Source organism: Rhamphochromis sp. 'chilingali', assembly GCF_963969265.1.
Source record: "Rhamphochromis sp. 'chilingali' genome assembly, chromosome: 10".
NCBI lineage: Eukaryota > Metazoa > Chordata > Actinopteri > Cichliformes > Cichlidae > Rhamphochromis > Rhamphochromis sp. 'chilingali'.
In genome coordinates this window covers 30,564,749-30,575,840 of record NC_137937.1, presented here as the reverse complement: position 1 = coordinate 30,575,840, position 11,092 = coordinate 30,564,749, and the positions used below count along the sequence as shown (strand labels likewise).

Sequence of the window (11,092 nt, the reverse complement as noted above, 5' to 3'; positions counted from 1 at the left end):
TCAGTCAGAGGGAATCAAAGTGCAACCTAAGACCTCACTGGCCAGTGAGCATCAGCACCCACAAGGCATAGTTCTGCAACAGTTGTTTTCCCAGTTACAGTCAGACCACTTGTTGGAGGAAATATCACAGCATGAAATTCATAATGTTGTCATTTAACACTACGCTCACACACATCAGGTCTGAGCCCAGTGAAAATTCATCATCTCCACCCCCCGAATCTGTAGGTCTCTGTATGTGGAGACCTCTGCTTAGCCCCTCTACCAAGGTGCTTAAAAAAGGTTTAAACACAACAGTGCACTAACTTCACTATTCTCACCTTGTAGTCAGGGTCAATTACTTTTTTGATATATAATTTCATATTGTGTCTCAATTATTTGTTATTGTATATCTCTATATTTATATATATTGTGTATTAATTACTAAATTAGCTGCTTATTAACGGCTTTTATTTCTTAAAAGCAAAGTCTATTTAATCTAATCTAATCCAATTCACGAGCGAAGACTTTTTGCACTGCAGAAAAAAAAGCGTAATATTTTTTCAAGCATACATTTAATAATGACAAATGCATCAGTTTAATAAGATGTTGAAACGTGTCAAGCAGCACTTAAAAGTTTTATATAATCCCAAAACATAAACTTACAATGTTACAAACTAACAGATGCTAACCAAAACTGACCTGACACAAGAGAGACAACAACCCAGTTTAAATTACTATTAAACAAAAGAATTAAATGAAATAAACAAGATATTTCAAGTAAATCACTCCCCAGTATGTGAACACTTCGATTAATCTAGTTGACATTTCCGGTATTTATGTACACTTCCATCCCATCATCAATACATCCATATGTAGCCCTGTCTGCAATTATTCGGGCTTGCAGTATAAAGAAAAAGTCTACTGTTATAAGAAATGGTTAAAATATAAATAGTTGATAAAAGGTTTAAAAATCATATGCTTGGGTACAAATGTATTTCATTTACAGTTAAGAGTCCAATAAATATAAGGGTTTCATGATTTAGAGTTCATTTTCTGTGCACAATAAATATGTTGGGGTGTAACCTAAATTTATTTACCCATCTAATGTCAGTTATCTCAATATTGTATTGTCATTGGTTGTTGTGCTGACGAGCCAGTCAATGTCACTCTTCTCTGCTATGGGGGCGGGACGAGTGTGAATCTGTGGGAGCGGACACAGAAGCTAAGTCTGAAGAGAGAGATGTCGTAAGGCAAACGTGGTGTGGATTTTGCATCTAAGTGTATCGTTGAGGTCGACTACCCGTGGTCCTGATATTACTTATTTGTGATCTGCAAGAGGTAAATGAGACTGTGTGCCTTGACATTTGTACTGTAACTATTCGTTATAGTGATAAAATAGCGTGATATGTGATGCTAACTAGCGGCTTGCTAATTAGCGCAGCTTACCGCGTTATGTGCTGTGATGCCATGCTGTATGTTTAGCTCTGTGATTTTCAGTCAAAGCATGCTAATGCTAAATCGTTATGTGATAGCATTTGGTATTGTAGCTCAAGTGTTTAAATATGTTTAGAAGCCGAGGGACGCTCTGAAAGGAGAGGGAGAGAGAGGTTTCTGCCCGGATGGACCCTGCTGTTTTCTCACCCCTGGCTGTTTCCTCGCCCCTGACTGTTTTCTTACCCCTGACTGTCTTCACTACTGGTGAACTAACTGCCCGTTTCTGATTGCCCCACTAACAAACTCATTGGACTCGTGAGTACTAACTGGAACTAAAGTGCACGTATTTTGTTTATTGCTCAGTTTGAGTGAAGCGGCCATCAGTTTTAGGCCTCACCGCACCCGAACTTCGAATCAGGCCTGCAACAAGCACCGTGCTACAGGTGTAGTGTGGACAGGTTAAAGTGCGTGTGTGTGTGTGTGTGGGCCCACTGTTACAAATTTGGTTTAATTTGAGTAAGTGTGTAGTTTTAATCAAAGTTATTATCAAAGGTTGAAATTCATCCATTTTAAAGGTGTGAGCTGTTGTAACTGAAATAACAGTTGGCACCTAAGAAAGAGGTATTTTGTGTGGATAATCTTTATTTATAATCCATGTAGTCACATTTACTAGGGCTGAACGATTATGGAAAATAATCTAATTGCGATTTTTTTGCCCCAATATTGCGATTGCGATGCGATATGCGATTATTTTTTAAGGTCTTTGTCTTCTGTATTATTAAACAAAGACAAGCAATACATCATATAGTATGGCCAATACTATATTACATTAATTTTAAACTGTTCTTTCCTGGAAGACAGACCTCTGTTATGATGACATGAGGTGATGCATGAATTGATGACTGACATTTTTATTTAACTTCTTCAATCACAACAGTATATTTGAACATACACAATAGTTTATTTTTAGCTTACAAACATCTGAGCATAAAGTGCTGACAAGGAACCCTGGTGTAAACATTAAAATGAAAGTCAGTACAATGTGCAGATTGCAGAAATATACATAAAAAAAAATCAGTGGCTTTACCACACTCAGTTTTTCGACATCTGTGAACTACTAGACAGTCATTCAATTAAAAAATAATATTAAATAAATAAAACTAATAAATAAAAAATACACACATCTTACTGATCTCTGCAGTCAGTAACATTACACATAAAGTGCAAACATAATAGCAATTGTATAAACACACACACAAACACGCCTTTAAAGTTTAAAGGCGTGAAATTGGACGGTCTAGTTCTGATTAGCTAATCAGAAGGCTAGTTCTGATTAGCGTCACCGCTGTCTCGGTGGAGTTTAATAAACTCGGCCGTCTGCTTCTTGCTATCTAAAATATAACCAGACACTGGTGTAAATTCTCGACTGTCTCATACTTCTGTTTAATAAGTTTTCTGTTTGACGTTTAGTCAGCTGTGTGAAAACCAAGGAGGAACCCACCCGGGGGATTAATAAAGTTTTATTTTATCTAATCTAATAACTTTAATCTCAGCCAAACCGATTTACTCACGAACAAACAAAACACTGAAAAAAGCCCAACAATAACATTTTTAGGTTGTCTAAGTGACTTATATATTACGTTTAACCCGAGCAGCGAAACTCCGCGGTGATCTGAAAATGATGTGCCGGGAGTTGTGCCGTTCTCGGCCGCATCAGTAATCCTCGAGCTCCCGGCTAGCTGTCGAGCTGGTGGGTAGCAGACGCCTCTGAAAACGTCGAAGCACTTTTGCAAATATGGGATATCTTGATAAACCGAGCAGATATTTGATGTTTACACAACTACTTTCTCGCCTGAAAATATGTTAAAAGTTTATTTTGTGACCCAGAAAGATTAGTATGAGTAATTTTAAAACTTAGTAGTGGCCGCCATTGCTGGAAACTGGAGTTTGGCTGGGCCGCGCTATGAATTCTGGGATATGGTAGTAATTTGGACAGCCTTATAATCGCAGTATAATCGCAGCCTTTGCGATTAGAAAATTGCACTTGATCATGTCGCGATATTATCGCAAATGCGATATATCGTTCAGCCCTAACATTTACAGTATTTTTTGTTTGTTTATTTTAATTCAATTCATTTTATAAAAGTAACTGTTTATATTAATTTCTTTGCTGTCTAAATAAATACCCGGTGAGGGATAGATTTGTGTAAAATACAGTTGTGGTGGTCCTTATTAGTTAAATTAGAGGGTATCAGTTATCATTATTAGTAGCACTACGAACCCAGGCCCAGTCTCATTGTACTATATACTCTAGCTTTACCATAGCTACGTGGGACCTGGGTTACACATACAATAATACAGACGTCTATCTTTGGGGGCAGCAGTCTGAGAACAGTTGCCCAGACAACATGAGATAAAAAAATTAACAAAGTTTAATATACAAAACTTTTTATAGTTTTTTGTTTGAGTTTATGTTTGTGTATGCTTCAAACAGAACGAATGAATTTTCATCAAACGCTAAATAAACATGAGTATGTGTTAAGACTAGAGATGGTTAGTAACGCGTAATCCGATTACTTTTTTCAAGTAATTTAACCAATGCTGGTTATAACCCAGCTCAAGCGTAACAACATAAATATGGAGACTGACACCAGAGTTTAAAAGGATTAGGTTTTATTTTAAATGATATTTGAAGTCAGCTAAAACATTGGTACTATAAAGACAAAACTGCTGTGCGCCTCAGGCCTTTTTCAATACCTCATCAGGTGTGGTCAATTAGCAATTCCAGACAACACCCGAAGACTCCTACACTTCCACTGCAAAGAGAATAGGATTTGCAGAAGGACGTAACAGTTTGGTATATGAACGATTAGGTATTGTTATCAATAGTTAAAGTAGGAGGAATTATCTGGAACAGCTGATAATTTCAAATGCGTGTTTGCTGATATTTTCTCCAACAAATGCCAGCAAGAGCATAATTTGTTTATGAATAGATTGGAGCAAAATCTATAGTATATGCTTCTTCTATATGTCTATTCCAAAAGTGCATTCATGAGGTCAGGCACTGATATTGGAGGCCTGGCTCACAGTCTGTGCTCTAATTCATCCCAAAGGTGTAGGGATGTGGTCAGGACTCTGAGCAGGTCAATCAAGTTCTTCCAACTCATTCATCCAGACCTTTATGCACCTTGCTTTCTGCATTAGTGAGGAGAAAGTGACCATCCCCAAACTGTTCCTACAAAGCTGGGATCATGAAATTGTCCAGAAATTGCTGAAGCATTAAGAGTTCCTTTCATTGGAACTAAGAGGTTGAGCCCAACTCCTGAAAACAATCCTACACCATAATTCCCCCTCCACGAAACTTTACACATGGCACAAACCAGTCAGACAAGTACCGCCAAATCCTGACTTGTCCATTGCCAGGAATGTGGTTCGTCTGTATAGAGAACACATATGAGTCCAATGGCAGTGCGCTTTACACCTCTGCATCCGACACTTTCCATTATGCTAGGTGATGTTAGGCTCTGTAACAACATTTATCTCTGTCACACAGTTTTTAAAATCCCAGCTTCCAAAGTGCTGCACACGCTATATAAAATATACATAATTAACAATCTCTGAATCATCAATGATTATACACTAAAATACATAATAAAAATATAAACCTTGACCAAAAAACCTTCTCAAGAAAAATGTAGAAAAGAGAGGAAAGCAGAGGAAGATGAGAGGATTTTTTTCTTTTTTTTTTCCCCAGGGGTAGGATTGCTCAGAAAGTGCCAAGTGATAATATGGATATTTACAAAATGGCTGGATTTCCTTTTCATGCAGTTTTTGACAACCAAAATGAAAATAAATTTAGATGCTTCAAAAATAACTGCCCAAAAATGTACCCAGATGCATTTCACTGTTGCTGCTGAGTAACAGGAATTGCTTCTAGAAGGAGTCATCAATTTAAATTTAAGGTGATGATGTTCTTTTGTAATACTTGCCAAATTCTACTTTTATAGCTTTATACTAGCCAGAGGCTGGAAAACAGCCATGGTTAACTGATTTAATATCTCTTTATTTTGTGAAGAAGTTGGCTAAAAAAAAAACCAACTTAAAAAAAATTAAACCAGGAAACATCTGAACTAGCAGCTGCATGGTTAGCTGACCACAACCAATCCATAAAGATAATAAATAAAAAATAATAAAATAACTGACACACAGTAGAAATTATTATATGAATTATTTCTAAGCAGGTCATTTCCCTCTGCTTTCTCACTATCCTGGAACCCAAGTTACGCAAGCTCCACTTTAACACTATAATATTCAATATATTTAACGCATTAACAGCTCGCTGACACATATGTGCTTATGTGTTTCATGTGTATGTGCAATGTGGTTAAAAATTACAATTAAAAGTTTAAAAAGTAAATAAAAAGTCAATGCAATGATTTGCAAAACATATCAAACATTTCAACAAAAGATTAAAAAAAATAAGGAAAATATCCCCTTATTTTGAATTTAACAGCAGCAAATTATTTCAAAAATGTTCTCAATGTTTCCCAATGTGTAGCATCCACTCTTCTTTTGACAACAGTGTGTAAATGTCTGGGAACTGAGGAGACCAGTTCCTGGACTATTGGCAGAGGGATGTTGTCCCATTCTTCTAATACAGGATTCTAGCTGCTCAGCATTGCTGGGTTTTCTTTGTCATATTTTTTTTTTTTAATCTAATGATGCACCTGATATTGTCAACTGGTTAAAAGTCTGGACTGCAGGCAAGTCAGTCTAATTTTTACTGTGTAGTTATTATAGATGCATACAAATGCAGTGATACTCAAACTGTAATGTACAATTGTCTGCACTTTTTCTGTTACCAGAAGTCAACAGTATCATTCAAAATGGGTGCAGCTAGATGCTGTTTGTGGTTTAACATCATCTTGCTGATAAATGGAAGACAAAGATGTCCTGATTGGACCACACATTTCAGCTCTGATGTTGTCTTTCCAGATGTGCAAGCAATATATATTTTCTATTTTGAATGAAATATCTTTTTTATTAGATTTTCAAATCAAATTATTTCATTTTGTTTTTACTTACATTTAAGATAAGTCACATATGCTGTGCAAAGTGTTAGTACACAGAGTTTCTATTTGTGAAGCCCAGCAGTCAGACCTCAATATCATTTTCATTGACTGACTTTTTTCATGACTGATTTTTGTCATTAGGTTTGTTTAACCAGAATCATGCATGTCAGTCAATGGGAGCGAGTGGAGTTTGGTAGGGCCCCCTTTGGGAGTTCAGGTCACTTTGCCACTGCTATAGAAAGCCCTTAAGAATTTCCTGCTTTGCCTGTTAGGAAGTAACGCCTCTGGTAGGGTCTCATCTGTTTCTCAGGATATTCATTGCTGCTGTACACAAATGCAACTATTCAAAATTTTAAAATTTTCCAACTTTTATCATCTTTAGTCACCAGTACCTTGTGCATGTATAAGGTTAGTTGCTTTAACATGTTATTGTTCAGATTTTACTCCCTAATTTATATGCATTACTAGCTATTTATTAGTTAACTTTAGTTATTAGTTAAACTGTAAAACTTTTTTGTAGGCTAGATAATAATTCTGCATAATTTCTGAATCTGTTACAATTATTTTTTTTTCTTACACCAAGTTAAAAACTGTGATTTGTGAGGAAAAAAAAGATCATTTTTGTGTACCAGTCATGAAGCTAATGACCCCCATCGTGGCGAGTGGGATCCAATCAGAGCCCACAATCAGTCAGTTAGTGAGCTGCGACACTATGCTGACAGGTAGGAAAGAGATGCTCATACTTAGACACACTCACAAACCCATAACCCACACTACGAGTCTAGTCTGAGCTTCAGAGACCACAGCTGATAAACAGTTTATCATTAAACTAGCACTACTGTCATTTCTCATCCTGAGTTCAATTACACATTGCATCCCAAATGTGTGATCCAGTCACATTAACATAAGTTGAAGTCCAAGTCTGAGTCTTCATTGGACTGCCTGGCAGTCCAGTGATAGTGTCGTGCAAAATGAATTAATGATTATTTACAAGAGGCGTATACTTCACATCCTGGCATATAACCAGACATCTCGGTAATGGCATAAGAAAGAAAATGATTGAATTTTTTGGGTTGCATGGGACTGAGTGCCGCAGGATAAATTCTGAGCAAAACTTAAATTAGTTAAATTGGTTTAAGATACACCAGTCTTGAGAGGTGGGCAAGTTTATGATCACTTTCATTTTAGTCTCTAATTCCACCTAAGGGAATCTCTTCAGCAGGAAATTAAAACACGTTTAATCGTAGTGTTCTGAATTAAAAGCACAAGTTCACAGATTTGATTTTGCACAACAGGATTTTAATCTAATCACCTGCACACAACATTAGAACAATTTCTCTTTTGTTTGAACAGATTACAAATGTGTCGGCACATTCATTCAAATGATGATGTACAATTAGCTGCTCTTTTCCAACACCGTCACTTTTGTCTTGCTGGTATAAAATGCATGACAAGCACAAGTCGAACACTTGGATTCAAAATTGGTTCAACTGTCTATTAAGTTATATTTTGTATATGTTTCCCTTTTTTTCCAAATATTGTGACCACGCTATTGGAATGCAACAAACATGATAAGACTATTTTACAGACGTGGAACGCACAAAGGAATCCAAAACTACAGATACAAAGATGGGAATATATGTAAGGCAGAACCACTGTTACAATGGACATTACAGTGCAGTCATATACCTCGTTGTGCGCCTGTTTCTAGGGGCCACGGGTTCACATTCATATCACAATGGATATCTTCTCATAGGTAACACAGAAAGAATCTTTTATTATGTTTTCTCCAGTCTCTGCAGACAACTGTTCTTATGTATTTTACCCTTTGTGCTATGCTCTATTGTAGTGACAACCTCTGTAAACAAATTACACCACAAACAGTAAATGTGTAAATATGAATCTTGTCTTATCTCTTGCAATCAATCTCCAACAGAGTAATTTGGAACTTTGTACTTTTGAAATGGATACGTGCAGTGCAACAAAAGTGTGGCATTGTGCATTTTCTGTAATGCACAATAAAAACTTTACATTTTCATTATAAATGTTAATTTACAAAAAAAGAAAAAAACCTAAATGATATATATTTACAATGCAACAGTGACAAGCTTATTTAAAAACAAAACAAATCAATGCTAGCGACATTTTTAATATTTTAGATGTAATATTCTGAGGATTGCAAGAAAGTTATGGGCTTCAAGTAATGATTCAAAAAATAATGAATGCAATTTTTTTCTGATCCGGATAACACCAAACACTGAGTAGTGTAAAATATATCAATTTCACGATTCATTATGAAACTAAATATCTGTTACTTAAATTTCTCTCTTTTAGTTTCTAAAAGAACGCAGACATGTTACAAAGCAGGCATGTAAGCACTAACTTTTCTTCTCCCTCTAGACTGAATGCCATCAAAGAAGCAAATCTCAGTCACACTCATTTGTACGCAGCTCTCTTTTATGATGTAATTTCTCATTCTGTCTCGCATGCTTCTTTCTTATATCTTTCTTGCCACTGTCAAAATGAGCTCAAGTGTCTCGGGCATTGTTTACATTGTTTAGTTTAAAATTTGGGCCTTCAGAACCACAGCTGGCAGTTTGTTTGTTGGGATTTTTTAGTGTCTTCCTGTTGATACAAGTGGTATATTGCCATCCTACTGTATATGAATTTCCAAGTGCAAGAAGTGGCAGGGGGAGGGGGACTCAAAATGGATGTGAGTGTAAGGCAGGTAATTCAGCAGTTTTATTTAGTTATAATTAAATCCATCCATTGTTATTAGCAAGTTCCTGCTGATTAACCTGCCAGCTGACGAGCTACAGTCATTCATAAGAAATTGCTACATTCCTAAAATAAATGCACAGATGTATTCAGATAAAATTTCATAAGTCCAAGCTGTTACAATAAACCGTTTTACTTGTTCAATGTATAAATTATACATCATTCCTGATAAATGCTGAATAAGTAAACATAATACAAGCTTTAAACAAATTTGATATATCATGAAGCCATAAAGCTCAAAGATGATAAATGCAGCAGATGGTCAGCATATGTATTAATACATGCAGTATATGGGGCTGTAAAATGATTGTCCAGAGAAGGGAGAGCAGGAAGCGAGAGAAACTAAAATGCTATCAAAATGCATGAGTCTTTCAAACTCCCCTCAGTCCAGAGGTGTGGACTCGAGTCACATGACTTGGACTCGAGTCAGACTCGAGTCATTAATTTTATGACTTTAGACTTGACTTGAAAAAATGTTCTAAGACTTGTGACTTGACTTGGACTTTTACACCAATGACTTGGGACTTGAATTGGACTTGAACCGGTTTACTTGAAAAGACTTGATATTTTACCCCAAATATAAAATTTAACATGCATATTATATAGAGATTGAAAATGTGAGGTCATTCACAGGTAGAACCGCAAAGGATTCTGGGAACTCGTGGCAAGCGGTACTAGCGCACGCAGGCTTTCAATTAAAATCAGTTATACAGCGATAAAAAGAAACACAAAAATGTCAAGAAGCCGTTGTATTATTAACTGCAATAGCCGGTCGCATGACAGCCACGGGAAGCCGACGGGTAAAGAGATCGGTTGTTATCGGATTACTTCGTTGAAGAGAAATTGTTCAAGCCATGTTTCCGAAGTAACAAAGACGCGACGGATGGCCTGGATTGCAGCCATTCAAAGACCAAATATAACGTCCCAGAACACTCCAGCTCACAGGTTAGTCTGCTCCAAGCATTTACACGAAGGTCAGTGTTTTTTAGTAGTTAATACGTCATTTTCATAACATAATTAGTGATATAGGTTACAAGCAAGTCTGGCGCTGAACAGAAATTGTCGCGCTATGCTCCTTTATTTATTGTGCATAAATAGTGAATTGTCCTGACACAATATTGCGTTTCGCTTCTGTTATTATGGTACATTGACAAAAACATATACTTTTATTCACAGGATAAAACAGGTTTTTTGTATCACTAATTGCCCAGTGCGATTACAGACTGCGGTAAAGTGAGCCGTCATTTGTGAGCCGCGGTCAAGCCAGCCGCCTCCTATCCGCGCGGTGATTACAGCATACAATATTGTTGTCACTGCTACATTTCTGTAACGCTACCAGAAATTATTTCCACTACTAATTAATTACCGTTGAGCTCAAAGGTCCTATTAATAAACGGTTAAGGAATGTGTATTTATGACGACAATTTGTGAGACTGGTAAACTTATGATACGTACGATGGTCTTTCGTTCTACACGGTGCATTTCAAGGTCCTGCACCCATCCGTCGGTAAACTGTACCTGGGCTTGTTGCAGTGACCTGAAGTTACTAAACTTCATGAGTGTACACTCAAAAAACAGATTCAGGTCCTCCTTTCAAAGAACACATGCAAATTATGTTAGTTGTTCACAAATGCAATTAAAAAATACCAAATTAATTTGATTTTCTTTGTGTAAACCTAAAATTATGCAAAACCAGCAGAGGCTGATTCTGAACACAAAATGAATGAGTTTGTTGGGGCACTGGGGGTAGGAGGAGTACATTTTTGCACTTAAGTATTTGTAAACTCAAAGAAATCAATTCAAGCCCCTCTTTAAGCTTAAACATTATT

The 11,092-nt window shown here is 36.6% G+C and overlaps 1 protein-coding gene and 1 long non-coding RNA gene across 6 annotated transcripts in view; both read left to right on the top strand.

Moving 5' to 3' along the window:
• The first annotated feature begins 1,208 nt into the window (after positions 1-1,208).
• Positions 1,209-11,092, top strand: part of LOC308404590 — a 91,294-nt gene continuing 81,410 nt past the window's right edge. For all 4 annotated transcript variants that reach the window (XR_013973151.1, XR_013973152.1, XR_013973153.1 and 1 more), the window contains exon 1: positions 1,209-1,317. This is a non-coding gene — a long non-coding RNA (uncharacterized lncRNA). The remainder of the gene's footprint in view (positions 1,318-11,092) is intronic.
• LOC308404600 (uncharacterized protein) overlaps positions 7,026-11,092 on the top strand; it is a 6,734-nt gene continuing 2,667 nt past the window's right edge. The window contains exon 1 of one of the 2 annotated variants that reach the window (XR_013973156.1): positions 7,026-11,092. This exon is cut by the window's right edge and continues 229 nt beyond it. The gene's annotated coding sequence lies outside the window, so the exon portion shown is untranslated. The other variant, XM_080894738.1, reaches the window with a different exon arrangement.